Source organism: Lissotriton helveticus, chromosome 6, assembly GCF_964261635.1.
Source record: "Lissotriton helveticus chromosome 6, aLisHel1.1, whole genome shotgun sequence".
In the NCBI taxonomy this organism is placed as follows: Eukaryota; Metazoa; Chordata; class Amphibia; order Caudata; family Salamandridae; genus Lissotriton; species Lissotriton helveticus.
In genome coordinates this window covers 454,200,469-454,224,141 of record NC_136067.1, presented here as the reverse complement: position 1 = coordinate 454,224,141, position 23,673 = coordinate 454,200,469, and the positions used below count along the sequence as shown (strand labels likewise).

Genomic DNA, 23,673 nt, shown 5'->3' with positions numbered 1-23,673 from the left:
CACACATATATTGGATGGGCATGGGAGATAGTCCCTAGTCCCTTCCAGGTACACCCATGGATTCAGCTGGTAGGCAGGGCTTTAGGAGGGGATAAATGCAGCTTTTACTGCCCTGAGTTCCTCCTTGTCCATGCCGACAATTTTGTGCCATGTTTTTCAATTCATAGGATAGAGGGATTTGGTAAGGAAAGGATGAATGAGACAGGAAGGGCAGACCAGCTCTCCCATTCTTCCTCCCACTACCCCTAAATCCTGTCAATTGACAAAAATTAACCAGGAGGTGGGAACTGGAAGAAGAGGGACACGGATTGTTCCTAGTCCCTCCCCTTCAAAACTGTACTTCTTGGTTTCATTTCCGATAGATACTCAATCTAACAATTTTTCTATGTCCAAGACAAGATTTGGGAGAGGAAGGAGCTGTGTGTCTGTATCCTAGTTAGCAGCTAGATGATATTTGTAATTTCTTTAGCCTTAAAAAAAATCAGAATACTGTCTGCCACCTTTCTGTGACATACATTTAGCAGGTCTATCATGAGTACATTTGAGTACATTACAATATTTAACAAATTATATTTTGCATTGGGGTTGTGCCAAAATATAGAAGTAAGCCAGAAGCAAAATCTGGGCCTCAACTTACACTTTTTTTTAAAGCCTACCACAAAGAAATTGGCAACAAGGAAAAATGTGACAGTAAATCTGTACTGCGTAATTGGCTGCAATGTCTGTATTTAATAATACCTTATGGGGTTTAGTCACCTGCTACAGAGATCTTTGTGTGCCAGCTAAATATCAGGGAATAACACTAATGGTAGGATAACTCTGTAGGATAATGTATTTGCAGGAGAGGTCTGTGTTTTTCCTAGTCCTAGTTTTGAATAAAAGTAGCATAGAGGGTTAATGTGTCTCCAGCAAACCGCATTATGTAACACGCAGATCACAGATTTTTATTTAACGTAAATGTGTAAGTGGGTTACTGCTTTTAAGACAGAGATCCTGTTGGTACTTGCAGTTCAAAAATTGTAATCCTTCTAATATAACATAGTGATGTATGAATGATGTGGCTCCCACACCTTGTAACCCTCACTGTCTTATGTAACGCATCCTTGTTATTAATGTACACACACCTATCATTTATTAATTATTATTGGTTCGGCACCCACAGTTAATACTTATAAGAAGTAGAATGCATTTGATTCTGCATGGATTTTCATCTTGTTCACAAGAGCAGTGTTCATAACAACATAGAACCCAACATGTAATTAAAAAAATATGGAGATATTTTCTTTATTCAATCGTTCTTTTTTCACTTTCTTCTTGCGCCAATGAACAGTAGCCACAGTAGCCAACTTGCACAAAGCCATTACATGAAAAGAAAACAGTTTGAGCAATTTGTTTGAGGCTTGTTCAGCCATAGAATGACTAGTACCCTTGCATTCTGAGGACTTTGGATCCCCCCCAGGACTAAGTGGTGCACTCAGCCAACAAACTGTAATGCATTACCAGGGCTGGGAAAGATAAGCATTTATTGCTGAGGTACTAAAAGTCTTGTATTAAGAATAATTTGATCCTCTGGAAGCTAATGTTACTCATGTGGGCTACTGAGTCAAGAAACTTAGTCATACAAAAGAATGTACTCTTTCTCTGATGATGAGGGAACATATAACACTGTCTATCATACCAGGCTATGTATGTGTGTCAACTTTGCAAGGAAAGGCTTATATCTGCCGCAAAAGTTTCTCTAATTACACGTTTTAACTGCTGCAATCTAGCACAGAATAAAGACCTGCTGACTAGATTCACACTGTCCAAGCAGGAGACATTATGTCTGTGCAAATGACAAATTATATTTTTGGAGAAACATAAGTAAAAAAGTCTTAATGATGTTGAATGTCGCTTCTGAAAACCAACCTGTGAAATGAATGAAATGAAATGAAATTTATATCGCGCAACTAAGCCCGTAGGCATCAAGGCGCCTAACAAAGTGAAATCAAAAAGGCAGAAACCAAGCTAAGGATATGCTATGGCAAAAAGCCATGTCTTGAGGGCCTTTCTAAAGGCCTGCTTTGAAGGAAGGGTTTTAATGTCAGAAGGCAGAGAGTTCCATAGCCTTGGGGCCAAGGTTGAGAAGGCTCTGCCACCCCACCTAGCTCTACGGACACGGGGGATGGATAGCAAGGCTTTATTGGCCGAGCGCAGGGATCTGGAGGGGGTGTAAGATTTTAGCAGATCCCTTATGCCTCCTGACTTGTTCGAGGCCAGGGCCCCATAGATCAAGCAAAGGGACTTGAACGAGATCCTGGCCTCGATTGGAAGCCAATGCAGTGCTTTCCTGGCAGCCGTAGCAGAAGCCCGCCTGGGCAGATCTAATACAAGCTTTGCAGCCGCATTCTGCACCATTTGGAGTCGCGTTATAAGACTCTTGTTAATGCCAAGGTATAGGGCATTACAATAGTCTAGTCTTGAGCCTATCAGTGCAACTACTATTTGCTTTCTTGCTAGGGGGGACAGGTAATGTTTTATTTTCCTCAAGATGGTTAGTATGCCACAGCAGGTGGAAATGGTCCTGCTTACTTGCTGGCCCAGCCCCAAATGAGGGTCGATCATGACTCCTAGGTTCCTAGCCAGAACAGTGGGTGTGGGGCACACTCCCAGGGATGGAGGCCACCATTCCGCTGACCAAATATTCTCCTTGTGGTAGAGGGAAACCAGTAATGCACAGATCATTTGCTTTATCCCTAGGGCATAAGTTATCAATGCACTTGTATATAGATACACTAGTGAAAGAAGTCACCTTACAGCCATGAAACAGATTCCACTCCACAACCAGTAGCTAAAAATAAGAATGGGGTTGGTCATCATCAGTAGACTTTAATATGGTATCTGCATTGTGTCTTTCTATAATTTTCAACAGTGGTAAGAACCGCTCCATAATATAACTACAGTTAAACAGAATGTGTAAAAATGAATAAAATAATGTTTTGAATGTGCCCAAACAGTGCACATTCACTGCCCCATGCTGTGGTATGTGAGAATTGCAAAATTAATACCAAATGTTACATTTTAAGAACTATTTGATTCAATCAACAGAACATCTTCAAAATTCTCAAACTTTTGCTGAGATAAATAGCAAAACCCTAGGTTGCAAACCGGTTTTTGCAATAGCTCTGATACACCAACACAATTCTTTAAAACTCGAAAATGTTATAAAAATAAATAAAAGGAATGAGGAGAAGGATAATATTTCCATAATCAAGGAAAATAAAACTGGGGTTGAGCATGTCACCATCCTTCTCCCTAACCAATGAGATAAGTTTGGATCAAATATTGGAACCCAACACACAAATACAAACACACACCTGATCCCGAACACAAGAAGATTCTAGCAAAAAACAAGATCCACTAGGTGGATGCAGATTATCAGCAGATCCCGAAAAGGAGAAGAAAGGTTGGAATCTACACCAGTATGCCCAGATAATAATCCTGATACACCGGAAAAGACGTATGAAGAAGATAGATGCTGGCCAAAAAAGTTAAACCTGTCATCCCCAATAACAATTTCATCTGTGAGTAGGCTCGAACAAGGGTCAGGGGATTTGAAATTATCGGTTGGAGAGGTTCATAAGGCCCCTTGGAGTGAATCATTGTTAAGTACATTGGATCAGGCAATAAGGGCCTTGAACTTTCAATCGGATAAAATGGAGGTACAGATCGATCTTATAAATCTCATCGCTGGACACATTTCAGGTATAAACACCAAGTTGGACCACATGGCAGCCCTTATACCCAGGAGGGCAGAAAGGGCGCAACATATAGATACCTCACAAATACAGCCAAGTTGCGTATGTGACAAACTTGTGGACAAATTGACAAATCTACCCGACATATTAAAAGATATCTTAGGGGCAGAACAGTCATCGATAAGGCACAACAAAAACATGAGTCCCAACGGGGTCAAGGAGGCTAACGAGGAAAATGGGCGATTTAACGAATTCAATGATCTAAGTACAAATGATGACCCGGAACAAGAGGTAAAAGAGGCAAATGAGGAATGTTTAGATCAGAGAGTTCACCAAATTGATGCCACACAAAGCACGAGCGTTACTTTAAAAAAGGCAAAGCTAACAAAAAGACAAAGAAAACGCGTGAGAAAGGGTAGGGTCCGGCGTAATGAGAAACAACTTACAAATGAACACATTTATCCTATTTCTAATAATCAAACAATAACAAAGAAATAGAATCATCCGCTGGAAAACAACATCAACGCTCTCAAATAAGGTTCTAGAGCATTCAAACCAATCAGGAGTGGTTAACGGATGTCATCCGCAGAATGAATCCTTGAACTCTCCAATCCTTATAAAGCAAGAATACAAACAAGAGAGAAAGAGTCAAGACTTACAAAAATACAAAACTATACAGCTTCCATGTAAAGCCTGGACCCGTGCAAAAGGGGATATAAAGCAACCGTGACAAACAGAAATTGAAGAACGGCAGGAACGACACAGCGGGCATACGAAATCCCAATATCTAAGGACAGAGGAGTGAAGAGAGACATGCGGGTCCAAAACTCTCCCAGGCACGAGGAAAAATAAACTATTGAAAGTTACGAAGGAGGTAAAATCACCTCACATCAAAAAGCAAAAGAAAAAACAAACAACGTAGAGCATAGTGCAAGGATCCCAATAAAAATAAGGATAAGTGAAAATGGGAGAACATGTAAGCTGCCACAAAAAGAACATCACTTAGAGTCCACACAATTATCAAAGCATACAAAGAGTGACGAACTGAAAGAAGTCAAAATAGAAGGGAACACGTTGGACACAGTAAGGCGCAATGTCACCATTGTACAACCGAGTAGAGCGAATAATGCGAATAGTAAAAAAACAATCAAGGGCAAAAAGGAAAAGAAGACATTCCAGTTACTCCAATACAAGAAGAAACCCCCGAAAAACTGTCATTTGTACCAGAATACCGTACAAATGGTGGACAAGATTTCTTGAATCGAGGGAATTTAATGCGGCTCTTCAAAGAAATTCCAGAATTAGAAGAAATATCATCACATGACCTTCTATCCGTAGAGTTTAAAACCAAATCAAACAACCCCGATGTCGAGTAATCTTTGACCACCTGGTCCTCAAAGGCCTTAGTAGATAGGATATATGCCATGAGCCTAACCTTTGGTGCAGGGGGCATTGTGCTGAGACGTCACAAACGGCAAAAATATCCATTTCCCCTTCTAAAAACCACCATAAACCAAAAAAAGAAAAATTAAGTTGGGAATAACCAGAAGTCATGTTTAAAGAGCGCGTGCTCCGTAACACCTCAAAAAAAATCATCATGTGTGAAGAGATTGGCAAGCTCAGAGGAACAAGATACTAGGCTGGATAAAAGCATTGATTGGTCCTGGGCTCCCAAGGCCTTAAGCAATAAGTGTTCCTAACATGCAAGTAAGGTTAAACGAGGAAACAAAATCCCAGTATCAGATAACACATTGTAATTGGCAGAAAACAGGAAATATTCAAAGAATTAGGGATGAGCCCAGCGTGGAGAACTCGTATAAAATCTGCATCTGTTCATGGAATGTTCATGGCTTTAATAATATAGGGCGAGACCACGAAACAGCGAAATTTGTGGAACAACATGAATTAATATTACTCCAAGAAACTTGGAATCTGAGCACAGTATCAATCCCCGGTTATATAGAGCTTCATACCTTAGCAGAAAGATTCTCAACTTTCGGGCACCCGAGAGGAGGTATAACAACATACATTACACAAAAGTATGGATGGCAAGGTTAAAGAAATAGAAACTGGGGTAAATTGGCTGCAAGCCACAAAACTCACAGGGAAATCTGATTTAAACTTACTTAATCACAATTTATTAGTGCTCAACGTTTACGTTCACCCGGATAAAAAACTGAAGAAGGAAAAAATCACTACATTAATGACCCTGATCCAAGTGCTACAAAAGTCACACAAACTGTATTCCTTGATCATCTCCGGTGATTTTAACAGCAATTTAGTAAAGGATAATCATATAATCCAAGAACTTGGAAATTTGGGTCTGACAATTTTGAATGGGAACGCAAACGGGGATAGACCTGCAGCAGTAACTTTTTTAAGTGGCAAAAGGCAATCGACAATAGACTTTACGATAATGAGCAGCAATCTGGTTCCGAAAGTAATCGAATTTGAGGTCGGTCACCGTATGGAAAGTGACCATTTCCCATTAATTAAAAAAAATCAACATTTCTGTTGATAAAATCCAAAAAATTAACAACTTGATTCAACATACTGAAAAGTTTAACTTGCGGAAATTGAAATGGGTTGGAAAGGATATAAAAGCAATATTGGATACATTTAAAGAACACTTGCTTTCAATAAAAACCCAATACAAAGAAGATCTCATAAAGACTTGGGACCATCTATGGGACGTTTTAACCTGTAATTTTCCTGTCACTAATTCGAACAAAGGAAGAAAGGATACTGGGAAGAAGCCATTGTTTAATCTTAGCCTACGGGAGGAAAAAAGGAAGATCTCACGTGAAGTCCGAAGGCAAGCCATAGTGGCGAAAAAGGGAAAGAAAGTAGATGAGGTAAAATTAAGGTCCCTATGAAAAAATTACAAGAAGATGCTGGGTAAAGCAAAGAAATTATACCAAGAAGGTATTTGGTCAAAACTACTACTGGCCAGTAAAAACCCAATTGGTCAGACATTTTGGGGTATTATTAATAAATTGACAAAGGGCAACCAACTAAGACAAGAGGCAGGAATTGGAGAAAACAACTGGATTCAGTATGTACAAAATATGTTTATTGGCAGGGAGCATGAACAAAAAAGGCACATTAAAAAAGAGTGCGCAATATGTGCCAAAAACAGGGAGTTCGCAAAAACATTTCGAAAAAAAGAAGAAAACTTGCAGGACGATATTAGCATGCCACGGCAGGGTAAAGAGATCTTGTCTGAAGAATACATTTGTAATGATTATGCTACCTTGCCAGAACCTAATTATCCGGAAGAAACAACAAAACATACAGTACCAGTTTCAGACATCCTGATAAACGTTAAACAGCTGAAAGGAATAATAAAACGCCTAAAAACAGAGGTTGCTGCAGGCCCAAATGGGCTTCCTAACGCTCTTTTCAAACACTCACCTGAGCTTTGGGCAGAATATCTAACACCACTTTTTAATCAGATCCATAGCCAGAACAAAATGCCCAAGTCCTGGAAAGGGAATATCATACATCCGATTTTCAAGCAGGGCGGTCATAATGAGCCGGGAAATTATAGGCCGATATTGCTGATCGACGTGGTGGCGAAATTATACGGATCAGGCTTGCTGATGCACCTCCAAGATTGGATGGAGGAAACAAACATAATTCCCATGTTCCAAACGGGTTTCAGGCCACAGACAGGTACATTAACAAATTTGACAACTTTGGCGCTCCTAAAGGAAAAAGCAGAAAAAAAGAAGACCAGACTCTTTGCATGCTTGATAGATCTGAAAGCAGCTTTTGACAGGGTGAACCGAAACCAATTATGGGAAAAATTGAGATCATGGGGGCTGCCGGGGAAAATACTGGAGGCAATAATAGGCTTGTACAGTGACACCTGGGCAAGAGTAAAACTGGGAGATGGTCGCAGCATCACTGCCGAAATCAGCACGCAACAGTGTTTAAAACAAGGCTGCGTCCTGGCCCCTAGTTTATTTAACCTATATATGGCAGATATTGTTAAACACATGCAGGTAGGGGAAGGACATCCACCGAACCTGGCAAATAGTCAATTCCTTTTTTACAATATGCTGATGATATTGTGGTGCTGAGCCAAACACCAATAGGGATTCAAAGAATGATCAACAACCTCGTTATTTACCTAGAGCACGAAAGCTTGGAATTGAACAAGGAGAAGACTAAGGTGGTACGCTTAGTAGACCCCCCAAAAAATTGAATTTTAAATGGTAAGCCAAAGGATCACCAATAAAAGAGGAAGCGTCTTATAAATATTTAGGTCTAAAGTTGGGGCGAGGATTGACCCACAAAGAACATAAATTGGACCTAAAGGCAAAAACACATTCCTTGACCTATGCATACAGGTTATTATACAAAAAATTGGTTTGCCCAAGTTACACGCATCTTCTAAAGGTGATGGCATCACAGACTTTACCCACTCTGTCATACACTCTGGTTACCTGGTGTGGCAAAGAGGCTGGGTTGTTAAACAACCTCCAAACAAAGGTACACAAAGCAGTTTTTAACCTCCCAAAATCAGCCTCGCCAGCACAGGTTCGACTGGAATTAGGGTTGCAGAACCAGAAGTTTTGGGGCATGAGTAGTTTTGTGAAACTGTGCCACAAAATACGCCTGTGAGCACAAGGTTCATTAGACAGCCTGTGTTGGAAAGAAATTGAAAACCAGTTGAATCAAACCACTTTAAGTGGTTGGGGAGATTACCTGATCAAATCTTTGAGGGAGTTAGAAATCCAATCGACATGGGATACTATTCCAGACAGAGCCAGCTTTGACAAAATAATAAATAACGCTGCCAAATGGAAATCCTTTCTGGAAGATAAATCAGCAATCTCCAAGCGCCGACATGGGTGGACAGTGATTAATTCTTATTCCTTGACAAAACCCCAGGCATACTTAGAAAGTCACTTTAACATGATGCTAAAGAAGAGATACATAGAATCTCGGTTGGGCCTACACCTTTCGAAAGATTTACAACCATCATGGAAAGGCGTTTATACGGATCTTCATTGTCGCCTATGTGGTTACCAAAAAGAATCGCTACCCCACCTGTTATGCGTATGCCTGGCTCTCATGGATCTAAGGAGATGGCTTTTAAAGGACATTTTTAATAACCTGAACATTCACACATGCAGGCAAGCTGTAATTCGATGGCTGGATCGATCGTCAACCATGTTGGCTTGTAGGGGGGTTAAATATATGAGAAAAGTACAATCTCTCCTAAGACAAGCCGAACCTGGGGAAACAAGTAAAGTAGGAAACAGTAACCTCAATGCTTGGCAGATAATTTTAGCAAGGGTGGAAAACATGTTAATAATGGGCTAGAATGAAGGACTTAATGGAGATGGCCAGTTAAAAACTTTTACGGACTATTCACCCACTTACTCAACGTTGTATAAAATAAGCCTTCCAAATGAATTCTATGATTTTAGCACACGGTAATGTGCAAGGTAACTAGATGATAATTGTATGTAATATGTATTACAAATTGTTTGAAAATTTTAAGTATCATTTTTCTACTGTGTTTTGTAATGATTTTAAATAATCAAAAACAATAAAAAGAATTGACTTGACTTGACAATCATCAGTACACTGAAAGTAGATACCTCTTATGATAGACTAAAGCATTTGCCATGGAATGAGACTAAAATTGTACCTGAGATGTCGCCATAATGTCTAAACCAGATGCACGGTGTAGGCATTCCCGCAACACATCAGTGAGACAGAAAATGGTGGTTACATTCCTGGTTTACTCGTAGGAGAATCCTAAAATGGGAATGAAGAGAAATGAGGAAAATAAGAACCAAGTGCATATGTGGCCTCTACCCAAAAGAAATGGCAATGAAAATCTAAGTGATTTGCTATTAAAACAAAATGTAAACCTGTGGCACATGCTTTGTTTTATGTGTTTAAATACAAAAATGTTGAATCATGCAAGCAGCTGAACTGAAAGGATGGCAAAAACTCGGAAACAGCACTTAAGAGTATGTGTCATCCCTGCAAATGGCACATACCCTGGCGATAGGGACCCATTTGAATTTGAGCATTCCCTCATTCGAACAGGGGTGTAGCCTATGCAAACAAGGAAATGTATTTGCCTTTCCATCTCCTACATATTACCAAAGCACAAGCACCAGTTGACCGACCATAGGGTGATGCAATATACCCAATTAATGCACCTTCGGAGAGGGTAATTATAGCATGTTGGGACCTCCACTAGTAGAGCAGTTACTTGGGTGGCTTACTGATCTCCTTTCCAAATAGAGTCTGAGGGTGACCCTCACTATTAAAATTTGGACCAGTGCATTATGTGCCCTCACCTTTAAAGGGGATCCTTAAGGTGCCATACCATTCCTCTTGGGAACGTTGCAGGCCCTGGTTAAAGGTTAGAGACACATGAACTCAAATTTGAAGTCTTCACTTTCCCTGAATGAGGCCATGGCAAAGTCTGCATGTGGCATTGACCGTTTAGGTATACCCTTGCAAATTGAGACACCCAGCTGGTAATCAAGTCCCATGCAAAAACAACAGTTGATGGATAGAAAGCAGACCAATGTCATACATTCACGCCAGTGCAGAAATCTGGGCCTAAATCCATCTTTTTTTGCTCACCATGCCATTCCAGTTTGAACCCAGCCATATGCAAATCAGTCTTGACCCTATGCCGCATGGGAACAGTCCAGCCCGAACTGCCAAGCCAGGTGCTGCCTGGACTGGAAACAAGCATTTTAGGACCGGTTTTGTGCTTTCAGCCCTCCTCAGCCAGGAAACCTTGATTCCAGTGGCATGGAGAGCACGGGACTCACGTCTGAGCACACCCGTCCCACTCGAGGTGACAAATGCAAAATCAACAGTTGATGGACAGAATGCAGAACAATGTCATACATGTGAATGTCATACATTCACCCCCAGTACAGAGTTCTGGGCCTAAATCCATTGTTTTTTTGCTCACCGTGCCATTCCAGTTTGAACCCATCCATATGCAAATCACTCTTGACCCTGTGCCCCATGGGAACAGTCCTAGCCCGAAATGCCAAGCCAGGTCCTCCCTGGACTGGAAACAAGAATCCTTGGACAGGTTTCAGGCTTTCAGCCCTCATCAGCCAGGATCGCTTGATTCCAGTGGCATGGAGAGCACAGGACTCACGTCTGAGCATACCCGTCCCACTCGGGGTGACAAATGCAAAAACAACAGTTGATGGACAGAATGCAGAACAGTGTCATACATACACCCCAGTACAGAGATCTGGTACTAAATCCATTGTTTCTTTGCTCACCAAGCCACTCCAGTTCAGACATGGCCATATGCAAATCAGGCTTGACCCTGTGCCTCATGGGAACAGTCCAGCCCGAACTGCCAAGCCATGTCTTCCCTGGACCGGAATCAAGCATCCTAGGCCAGGTTTCTGGCTATCAGCCGTCATCAGCCAGGATAGCTTGACTCCAGTGGTGTGGAGAGCAAGGGACTCACGTCTGAGCATACCCGTCCCACTCGGGGTGACAGATGCAAAAACAACCGTTGATGGACAGAATGCAGAAGGATGTCATACATTCACCCCAGTACAGAGATCTGGGCCTAAATCCATCGTTTTTTTGCTCACCAAGCCACCCCAGTTCAGACATGGCCATATGCAAATCAGGCTTGAACCTGTGCCTCATGGGAACAGTCCGGCCCGAACTGCCAAGCCATATCTTCCCTGAACCAGAATCAAGCATCCTAGGACCGGTTTCTGGCTATCAGTCGTCTTCAGCCAGGATAGCTTGACTCCAGTGGTGTGGAGAGCACGGGACTCACGTCCCACTCGGGGTGACAAATGCAAAAATAACAGTTGATGGACAGAATTGAGAACAATGTCATACATTCACCCCAGTACAGAGATCTGGGCCTAAAACCGTCCTTTTTTTGCTCACCATGCCGTTCCAGTTTGAACCCAGCCATATGCAAATCAGTCTTGACCCTGTGCCCCCTGGGAACAGTCTAGCGCGAACTGCCAGGTCAGGACCTCCCTGGACTGGAAACAAGCATCCTAGGACTGGTTTCAGTCTTTCAGCCCTCATCAGCCAGGCTAACTTGGTTCCAGTGGCCATTCCAGTTTGAACCCAGCCATATGCAAATCAGTCATGACCCTATGCCCCATGGGAAAGTCCAGCCCGAACTGCCAAGCCAGGTCCTCCCTGGACTGGAAATAAGCATCTTAGGACCCGTTTCGGGGTTTCAGCCCTCATCAGCAAGGATAGCTTGAGTCCAGTGGCATGGAGAGCACAGGACTCACGCCTGAGCATACCCGTCCCACTCGGGGTGACAAATGCAAAAACAACAGTTGATGGACAGAATGCAGAACAATGTCATACATTCAACCCAGTACAGAGATCTGGGCCTAAATCCATCGTTTTTTTGCTCACCATGCCAGTTTGAACCCAGCCAAATGCAAATCAGTCTTGACCCTGTGCCCCATGGGCTGCAGAACCTCAGAAGTGTTTTAAAAATAGCTTATAGGAACGTTTTCCTCTTGAATGTACCTTTGACATACTTCTCTCTATACCCTGCACCTAGAGTGACACTGTAACAAATCTGTTTGTAGACGTTTTGTTTGAAAATGGATTCCGCAAGCTACTTCTTATAAACTAACTGCAACGGTTTTGTAATGGAATATAGTGAAAGCAATTTACTGTGTAAACATGTTTTTAGATGGGGGAACAGCCAGTACATTTTAGCTGTTACCCCGGATGCCATTACAATGCAAGCGTTACAACGTATGCGTTGTAACAACTCATGACCAGTGCAACGCAATTTTTTACAGCACATGCCATTACAATTAATTTTGTTGCAAAGGCATGAATGGTAAAGGGATATGCATTTCAAATCTAAGTATTAGGTAAGTATGGGTTTTGGGGTGGCAAGGGTAACTTCAGGGTTTAAGGTGGGTATGGGTTTTGGGGTGGCAAAGGAAATTTTAGGGTTTAGGGTGGCTATGGATTTTGGGGTGGCATCAGTACTTTTAGGGTTTAGGGTGGGTATTGGTTTTCCAGTGGCATGGGAAATTTTATAATTTAGTGTGGATATGGGTTTTGGGGTGGCATGGGTAATTTTAGGGTTTAGGGTGGCTATGGGTTTTTTGACTGGCATGAGTAATGTTATGGTTTAGGGTGGCTATGGGTTTTGGGGTGGCAAGGGTAATTTTAAGGTTTAGGGTGGATATGGGTTTTGGCTTGGAAAGAGTAATTTTAGGGATTAGGGTGGTGTTGGGTGTTGGGTTGGCAAGGGTAATTTTCGGATTTAGGGTGGGTATGGGTTTTGGTGTGACAAGGGTAATTTTAGGGTTTAGGGTGGGTTTGAGTTTTGGGGTGACATGGGAAATTTTAGGGGTTAGGTTGGGTATTGTGGAGAAGTGTGGCTCACTGGTTAGAAGCAGCAGACCCTGAAGCAGAGGTCGGCCCGGGACCAGGGTTCAATTCCCGACGCGGCAGGGTCTTGGGTCAATGTCCGCGGACTCGATAATTCTCGCTTAGGTGCCTACGCTAACCATGGGTCCCACTCTGCAGCTCTGGGCAATAGCTTGCTTGATCTCCACAACGGCCCCAGCAACGCCGGGGATGCCTGGCTTCACCATGGGGTGCCCTCTCACAGGGAAAGCCAGGACGGGTTCCCCAGCGGTATACAGCGCCAGGACGCCACGTAACGAGGTAACAGTGCGCTTTACAAGTATACATACATTACATTACATTATTGGTTTTGGATGTAAGGGTAATATTAGGATTTAGGGTGGGTATGTATGTTAGGGTAGCAAGGGTATTTTAGGGTTTAGAGTGGGTAGGGATTTTGCGGTGGCAAGGGTAATATTAGGGTTTAGGGTGGGTAGGGGTTTTGGGGTGGCAAGAGTGATTTTAGTGATTTGGGTGGGTAACGGTTTTGGGGTGGGAAAGGTAATTTTAGGGTGGGTAGGAGTTTTGCAGTGGCAAGGGTAGTTTTAGGGTGGGAAGGCATTTTGGGGTGGCAAGGATAATTTTACGGCTTAGGGTGGGTAGGGTTTTTGGGGTGGCAAGTATTATTTTAGGGTGGGTAGGGGCTGAGGGGTTGTTACATTTATGTCCATGGTTTTATATATTTCGACATACAACATTGTGCGTGGAATACATAAAAACATATATAAAAGTAAGAACATTACTTTTGTTTTACATATATTTTTATGCATTACCATGCATGCCATTACGAAGAAATGATAAGTATTTTACAGGAAAATATAAAGCTACATTGTATCCAAATATAGCGTTTATATTTACCTGTAAAATTATTTTATTTTCAATAACAACTTTAACCACTCAGATGCTTTTAGAAAACATGCTTTTACAACAATATTCATTGTAAAGGCATGCATTGTAAAGGTATATGTGTGGTTAAAGTTTGCGTTGTAATGGTAATGTGTTGTAAAAACACTTGCATTGTTACAACAGCATTGTAAAGTCATGCGATGTAACAGCATGGGTTGTGGAGTCATACAACCATTTAGATGCCCAATAACATGGCATGTTTGCAAAATTTGTGAATAAGGTTTTAAAAGTGAAAATTCATAGTAAAGAAACAAGAAGCCTGAATAACACTTAAATCATCATTTAAGTACTTCTTCACATTGCTCATCCCTTGCAAGATGAGCAATCAATTTACGTGGTTCACTAAAAGTATTGCTTACTGTCAAATATTCTAACACCCAAAGCCTGAAACACATCTACAGCATTTATGTGTTATGTTGTCCTGCTGAACATGGTTCAGACTAGATGAAAAATTAGGGCGTTGCACAAAGTGTAGAATATATATGTTGATGATAATAAATTCAATATAGAACATATGTTTATTCACATAGGCAGTAACCCTTACAATTAATATCACAAATTTATTTTATGAGGTTGGTCCAATCCAAAAGTACAACAGAAGTCTAAAACACCAGATTCCATATACAGGATATACTGTTCCCGGTTTATTCCATATACAATACTGCAACAAAAGTGTGACTGCATTAAAAAGTTCCAGAACATGTGCTTACATTACACATTCAATAACTTCACTTACCATCCTTAATTTCTTTTTCTTTTTAAGACATAGAGGCCACAACAAGATTATTCGCAGTGACAACCAGTTAGGTCAGGCTGGAAGCAAATGAATAGAAATGTGCAAACTATCCGCTCCACACTCTAGTTAAGTTTCTGTGACCATTTTCCATATCTAAACTTCAGCACCTGTTTCCTTAGAATATTATCCTTGAGGATTTTAAAGACCTTTGGGACCACACACAGCCAACACTATGCAACAAGGCTTATAGTATGAATTTCTGTGTTATACATTCAGAAACCATTAGGAAATGTAGCTCCACACCCCAATATATTTGACAATATTCTCACACTAAATCTTTGACATTATTCTTTCTAAATTCTAAATTAACACCACAAAATTTCTACCAACCAAAATGCATACAATTTCATCCTCTCAGTTCCTTCCTTCCGCAATTGGATTTCAAATTCTTAGCATAGACCAGTGGCTTACAAACCTTTTAGAACTGCAATCCACTTTTTAAAACAATAAACTTCTGTGACCCACCTACATATAATCGACATGAGGCAGGGCGATTTCTTTGTAATTAAAGCAAAGTGTGGTAGCGCATTGTCATTTAAGGACAGCACATTCTCCATTGAAATGCCCAATAAATGTGCACAGACATACAGTTTTACTGATAAATCTAAATAGCACACCAATAAATAGGTGGAAATGTGGTTTCTGTGAAAATGCATCATTTGTGCATCACCAAGTAAGTGCCTTGATTTGTTCTTATCTTATTAAAATATCCAGCACATTTCAGAAAAACTGAAAAAAGTGCTTCCTTTTTTGCTTTCCTAACTGCTAGATGTATGCAGTTCCTTTACAGTTATTTACATTTTGATGTGTATTGCATAAACAATGTCCTAAATTGTCACATAATTTACTTTAAAAACTACTCTCACTTTGCAGTCAGAGAAGGAAAAATAAACACTAATTCCCCTGTTAAAAGAATAAAGTAGCCTCACAAGCAAATGTGAAAAGTTAAACCCAGATTTGAAAGGCATCTTATTTATTGCTCTGACTTTCCCGACTCACCATAAATCAGCTCGCAACACAGTTTGGGAAACACTGCTCTAGACAAATATGTGCAATGATTTAAGTGTCACCAATTTTTTATAGTGAGTTTGTTGAAACCCTTAAAAATTTGAACGCTGGATCAGTCTTACAAATGCCATCACAGAGTTGTTTTGCAAATCAAAAATTGCTTTCTCCCACTTACCTTTTCGTCGTGTTACAATGAAACTCAAACCTGCCATCGAAACTGCGGCTTAATAGAGTACACAGGGAATGATTTTTTATTAAATATTTTTTACCATGGCATCTGGCACATACATTCATTAAAGGAAATTAAGTGATCTCAACACCCAATTTACCCTACTTTCCATATGCATCGCATTCTCCTTTCAGCACACAGCAATTAATAGTTAAGTGTAAGAGTGAACCAAAAAGCTGTCAATAGTCACGAATTGGCAACTTTATCAAAGATCAAAGATCAAAAAGTACTTTATTCGGTTAAAAAGCAATAACCATAAAAGCAACAGAAAGTCACAGTTCATTTACAATTTTGAATAGTACAGCAATTTACAAGGAAGAAGTTAATATAATACATAGTATTTACACTGTTACGATTCGTTAAAACAAATTGATTTCCGATATTTAAAAACCTGTTTAAAATACTCAGATAATGAGGCGACAGTAAAAAAATTGTCCATTTTTTGCAACTCTAAAAATGCTGGGCGACATCTGTACAAATTCATTTCCTTGAGAATAGGGACAATCAATTTTCTACGTGGCAATGTATAAAATTTACAGAAGAATAGAACATGGATGTTAGATTGTGCAGATTTTTCGTCACAAGGGCATACAGGCAATTCGTTGGACCACGAGTTCATTTCAGGGAAGGTAAATAATCTAAAAACAATATTAGCTCTGAAACGTGTTAAAAGAAATCTATCATAATTCGGCATGTATAAGTTTAAATATGACTGTAGTTTGTCTCTGGTTAAGACTAGCTGATGCGAAGTAACAGAGTTTTTCTTAGTTTCTTCAAGCAGTCTTTTTTCTCTAAGGCAGTCCATACACAGTTTTTTCAATACTTTTCTGGGGATGTGTACCATAGAGAACGGATCATCATAATATTGTGAAGGGTCAATTTCCTTCAGAAATGTTCTAATATAGTTTAGCCATTCAACTCCGTTTACTCTACCAAGTTTTAAAACGTCCTGAAGTATGGCACGGTTTAGTACACATTCATTCACAATCCAGACTCTGTGCCATAGGAGAATGGGTTGTACTCTAATTATGTCAGAAATATACGGCAACCCCAGCTCAGCATGACAAATGAAAGTCGCAGTACTTTCTGGTAACGATAGGATGTGCCGTAGAAATTTATTTTCGGCTGTTTGGAGTGCCTTTATATTAGAATATCCCCAGAGTCCAGCTCCGTACGATGCCACAGATACACACGTTGCATTATAAATAGTTAAAATTTCCCTGATCGGTTTCATTCCCAATTTTCTTGTAAAGCTCTTCAGTGCCATAATTGTCTTAGTAAACAAGAGCGTTCTTGCCTTCACCGCACTTGTCCAAGAGCCAGTCTCGTGAAACAAGATTCCAAGATAGGGGAAGATAGATGTTCTTTCTAAAGGGGCGTTATTTATGTACATCAATTTAATTTGTTTTTTGATGCGTGTGCCACAATTCATGGAAAAGGTCTTGCTACAGTTTATTTTTAAATCAAGGCTGAGCATGAACCGGTTAAAAGATGTTATCAATTTTTGCAGGGCCATGGGGGTGCGAGCCATTAGAAAGGCGTCATCTGCATACAACAGTGCAGGGATAAATCTCTTTCCAATCTTTGGCATATCCCCACACTCTTGCAGCAGATGATTCTCCAAGCCATGTAGATAAGGAATAGGAAGGGCGCCAGGACACACCCCTGGCACACTCCGCGCCCTATTCCAAAAGACCTACTACATTCCCCCGCTTTGCCATAGCGCACAACAGCAGTTGCTCCTGAGTATAACTCCCTTAAAAATTGAATTATCGGCTTTTCCACGCCCAGCCGTGACATCAGGTCCCATAGTTTAGAGTGAGACACGCAGTCGAAAGCCGATGTAAGATCAACAAATATAAAATACAAGCGCTCCCTTTTTATCATAGTTTATTTCTGTTGGATCAAAAATAAATTTAGACCCTGCTCTATTGTTCCTATACCTTTTTGGAATCCAAATTGTAAATCACTGATTGCCCCAACCTCCTCTGCCCAGTTTTGCAGTTTGGCTAAAATCACTCTACCAAGGATCTTTATTGATGAGTCAAGGAGGGATATTGGCCTGTAACAGGCACAGTCTTGTCTGTTTCCCTTCTTATAAATGGGTACGATAATTGATGTAAACCAGGAGGGACTCAGTCCCCTCACCAGAGCTGCATTAAAAAGTTGTACAAGTATCGGGCCCCAGAGTTCACTATTTGCCTTGTACAAATCTGCCGGGATCCCGTCTGGGCCGGCCGCCTTGCTACACTTTGTGGCTCCCAGACTTATTAGGATCTCGGGTAATGTTACCTTCAGTTTATTTTCCTCCTCTACTAATTCGCCTTCCATGTTTGGACCTAGGTTTTCCACCTCATTTATGGGCGTATACAGGGAGGAAAAATGCGCGACCCAATCCTCTTCATTAATCGCAATTTCTACCCGAGCTTTAGTGGTTTCGTATGGAAGCAGGGCAACTTTATCATTCTGAAAGCAATGTTCTAAGTTTTAGCTGTAGACGCGATACAAGAATATGTTTTTTTTCCCGTACAGCATTCCTGTATAAACCATAAGAGAATAGACTCACTTGATTACCAGTAACTTTCAGTAAAATCACTCCCGGAACAGCTTAAATCTGAGGAAGATCATCCACATACGGACAAAAAGTAGTGGCTAACACACATATTTTACATAATCCTTTGGTCCACGGGATTAGAGTTGTCACCTCTTTCAATCCCCACATGAAACACTACCCAAGTATTGGATACAGCAAACATCTGATCCCCTGCCTGTGTCATGAGCATCAGAAGAAAGTAGGACAGCGAGAAACAATGGGTGTTTCTTAAACCTATTTTATTTTACATCTTTACACTGTCACTTTCAGACAAAGTAGAAATTATATTATATAAACTCGGACCAGTTACTTAAGCCTTTTTAGACATAGAATAATGACTTCTACACTTTTAAAAATGTAATTAAACGATGTTAACTCATAAAAATGTAACTGAGATGCTGCTGACTATTTACTTACAGACAACTTTCAGAAATCCATGGACCACTTACAAATAACTGCTGTACTTCTTCATGAAGCCCACATCCTCACCATTAACATTCAGTTTATTTGATGTGGTTGGGAATAGCCAACAACCATTTCAAACCTCAGTGCATTATACATCTGGAATAGTTCAGTTATCACCTACTGGCTCTTATTTTTGATAAATTATGAGTAGAATATCAACAATATTTATACACTTTATGGTCAGGCTGAACATGGCCCATGATGATTCAGTTATGAGATTGTTGTACAAGGTCTAGGACATATATCTTGATTCCCATCGGCAACATGTACAGACACATTATAAAGGGATAAGCATGTAGTCGTGGGACACACCAATAACTCTTTATACTTAAAAAATTATATATGCAATCACTCACACTGCACTAGTTAAAATATCAGTCAATGTCTTTAGTTTCAATGAGCCTTAAACAGTGTGCACCTGGAATTTCCCAGGATAGCAATACACCATCAGAGTGCAGTACAATGTATGGAGAGTCTCATTTTAGGCCATATTCATGTGCAGTCAAAAATGCTGTGTGGTCGTCAAATGTCTTTGTTGAGGACATATCTCCAAAAGGTGGGTTCAGCGGAAAGTCTGAATGCAGAAAAGCATTCAACTGCATGCTATGGTAAGTCTGATGCTGCTATACAAGCATTATATTTTTATGCTCACTTAGCAACCCTTGCCAATTTGTGTGTTTTGATGCATCTAAAATAAAATGTTGGGCTCAGCAAGGAAAGCCCTTACTGTGGCAATATTTACTTTAAACACAGAATACTCTATCATAAAAAACAGGGTTCATAAAATTCTGGTAAGCTCCCTCATATCCTTTTATAATGCACTGTATTTTTTAAAGAACATTTAGCTGACCGGAAAGTGTAAGAAAAAAATGAGTCTGAAATAATTCGAGTGTTCAGGTTTTATAATCAATACAAAGATTATAAAACTTGATGGAGAATTCGCTTTTGATAACCCTTCTGCATACAACTAAATTTTCCGGAAGTAATCATGCAAGACTGTGGAATGTATCAGCATTTTCGAAAACCAAGGACTTTTTTTAACTACAACAAACCAATGAATTAACACATAGACTAGACCTACATTAGAACCTGACAACCTTGCGTACTCCGGGTCCATAACCACTCACTTCAATGATAAACACTCCTGCATATTGTAGTCCAGCGGCGTATTGAGATCCAGTGGTTGTCCCAACAGGGCCCGTCACTAACGAAATGAAGGGCGGATCTGCGGGAGTGGGCAGGAGGAGGGGCACATGCGGAACACCAGGAGGGATGGCAAACTACCTGAGGTCCTACTGGCTTGGGGGGGCAATGCTACAGGAGATGGCGGGACGGGACTCCCAGTTGACACAGGACAGTTGCAGGTCAATGCCCTCTGGGCAAGGAGGGCTCCAGAGCGCGCTCGAGAGACACACGGTGACTCAACATAGGGATTAGGTGCCTTAGACCTCAATTCTATGGACCCGGCAGCAGGGGAGGGGGTGGGGAGGCTTTGGGGGGTGGCGGGGCTGGGGGAGTTGAGGGGGGTGAATTTCCTTACAGCTGTGTTATGTTTCAGCGAAAATGAAGCTGTGAATATGGTCGACAAAGGACTCCTCACAATCATAACCATTTCTATAAGAATTGTCTTGCATTTTTGCTGATTTACGAACCACCTCATCAGAGGCGGTTAAGCTGTATGTTTGTACCTTGCTTGTTTTAATGATCTGGAGATGTAAACCTAATAAAGAAATATTTTTTTTAAAAAACATCTCCTGCATAACCATCAGTCTTGCTTCAGATCACGCGGCAGCATGGAGACCTCTACCTTACACATCATAGACAATGCCCTCCTGACCACAGATGAAGATGATCTCTGCCTCCTGATAACTATGGACTTCTCAGCTGCCTTCGACACAGTCAACCATCCCACCCTCACACTCACTTGAGTCATGAATGAGATTCACTGGTAATGTCCTTCACTGATTCTCCTCCTACCTATCCAACCAACAGCAGTTTATTCACTTGGACACATCCAGGTACCAAAATATTCTTCTCTCCTTCAGAGCCTCCAAGGTTTCCATACTGTTTCCTATCATCTTAAAACCCTACCTGGAGTCACTTGGTGCTCTACTCACAGCACAGCATCGAGGTTCACCAATATGCATGATACAGAGCTCTACTTAAGAATCTCCTCGGCTTCTGATATCCAACACCACAAACAGTGCCAGCACATCATCCAGACCTGGATGCCCAGCACCCACCTGAAGGTCAAGCCAAACAGGGCAGAATTCCAAGAGCAACAAATAAGTAACAGTGCAAACCTAGCTCAATAACATGAACCTTGACTGCTTTGAGCCCCATTTTATACTGAATGCCAAATCACTTGTATTTACCCTGGGCACCAATCTCACCCTCGATGAGAAAAATTGCTAAAAAACAAAGATGGCCTGGTTAGAGCTCTCTCTTCTAAAGAACATAAAACTGTTTTTTCTAGAAAGTGACTTCAGAATTTTAGTTCAAGCCCTTGTATTCTTCCATCTGGATAGTGTAACACCCTGCTCCAAGGTCTTTCAGGCTCCACACTGGCATTGCTTATGGGCATCGTACATGCTGAATGCTACATGCAAGGCCTGAATAATAACCCTGGGCGTAGTTTGCGAAGTAGCGAATCACTTAACTACGCGAAGTGCACTTCGCACTACGAGAGCTACGCGAACTGCATAGTGCACTATTCGCGATGATTGCACAGTGCCGGATGCTTGTCCGCACTGTGCAATCATTGACAATGGCATCTTGCACAGTGCGAGCTGTCTTTTACTGCCTATGTGCAATTCGCGTAGTGCAAAGTAGCGCAAACTTCGCAAACTACGCGAGCGTAGCGTAGTGCTTTGCCCAGGCTTACTGAAGAACCATGATCACATCACCCCCACCCTGATGGAACTCTATTGGAACTTTATTGGCTACACCATCTTCAAATCGAATTGCATAATATACAACAATCATAACCCCTCCTTATTTTTCAGACACCTTCACCATCTATAGCCAGGACACCATCAGATTACAGATTAAGAAGAGTAAAGATTAAAAACAAGGCAACAAGCATTTCCATTTAAGCACCCAGAATCTGGAACATACCCTCATCCATCAGGACTCCCCCAACACTGCTCCTATTTAGGAAAGAGTTGAAAACTCAATTCTTTAAAGAACTCTACTTCACTCCATTAACCATCCATAACCCAGCTACCTCTCCTCTTGTGCATTGAATTTATGCTTGTTTATAGCTCTGCATTGCCTTTTGGTTAGGTTTGCGCTATAGAAATACCACATTCATATATACATGAATACTTAACATAAGCTAATTGGAATTAGAGAGCATATATAGTGAAAGCAAAGTGGAGTATAGAGACAAAAAAGCATCGGCAACGCCAATAGGTCCAGCATTGGCAAGCTGGTGTGATGCAAACATGTCACAAAGGTTAAAAAAAGAGGCAACCTGAGCTTCACCCCTGGTAGCTATGGCTCAGAGCAGACAGGAAGAACGACAGTGTGCAAAACATTAAAGCACTTAGCAGTACCAAAACAGTTAAAAAGTCAAACACAACACAATTAAAAAAACACTACAATATAAAAATCTAGACTAACATTCAGTGAACAAAATTACACCAAAGCAACAAAAATCTAATAAATAAAACTGGAAATATGAATTTTTAAATGTTTGAAGGGAAGTAGCGCACTGACTGTCCCCTTTTCAAATTATCTACACAGCAAAAATAGTCACTCAAATTGAACGAAAAAAATAAGAGTTTGGGCTCATGAGGAAGCATTGGCGGAAATATAATCTCATCATTTAAGATGTCATGAGTAATAGGTTCATGTGAACTTTCAAATTTGTATATTGTGGCTGTCAAAGGAGCAAAAGTTCATTTTCAGTGTGCCTACGACATCATGATATGTAAAATGCATGATATAGTGTGCTAAATCCTCTGAGGAAAAGCTTCAAGATTACTGAAGAACACCTATTACCATGGTTATGGGTATCACAATGGTAACTTGATGCACTGGCAAGTGGGATAAAAAACAAAACACAGAAATGAGTTGTCACAATACATCCATAAGGTCCAACAACATGCCCTGTGGATTAGTTATTTCACAGAGATACCCCAAAGAAGAATACTACATGAGTCATGGGATTCGCCACTCTGGTCAAGATGTACTTTTATTTATTTTATTTATAAAGTCTAAGGTGCAAGCTATCAATGAGAATACTCACGGTAAGTAATGCACACCAAACTCCTTAATGAGAGAGATCTAACACCAGGAAAAAACAACGTTTTGGAAAATAGGGAAACATGGTGGACTAACATCATCGTCTCACCCAGAAAATAATCAGTGCAAAGTTAGGGAATATAAAAGATTCACACTATAAAAGTATCAAAGAACAGCCAAATAAGAAGCGTTGAAGACAAACGAGGCTGTTCTTCACAATTTATGACTCAGCATTTGTGTTGAGCCATGGGGTGCGGCA

At 40.8% G+C, this 23,673-nt stretch overlaps 1 long non-coding RNA gene across 1 annotated transcript in view; it reads right to left on the bottom strand.

The window, feature by feature from the left end:
* LOC144762666 (uncharacterized) overlaps positions 1 to 23,673 on the bottom strand; it is a 246,326-nt gene that overhangs the window by 150,790 nt on the left and 71,863 nt on the right. The window contains exon 2 of the long non-coding RNA XR_013596125.1: positions 9,403 to 9,512. This is a non-coding gene — a long non-coding RNA (uncharacterized LOC144762666). The remainder of the gene's footprint in view (positions 1 to 9,402; positions 9,513 to 23,673) is intronic.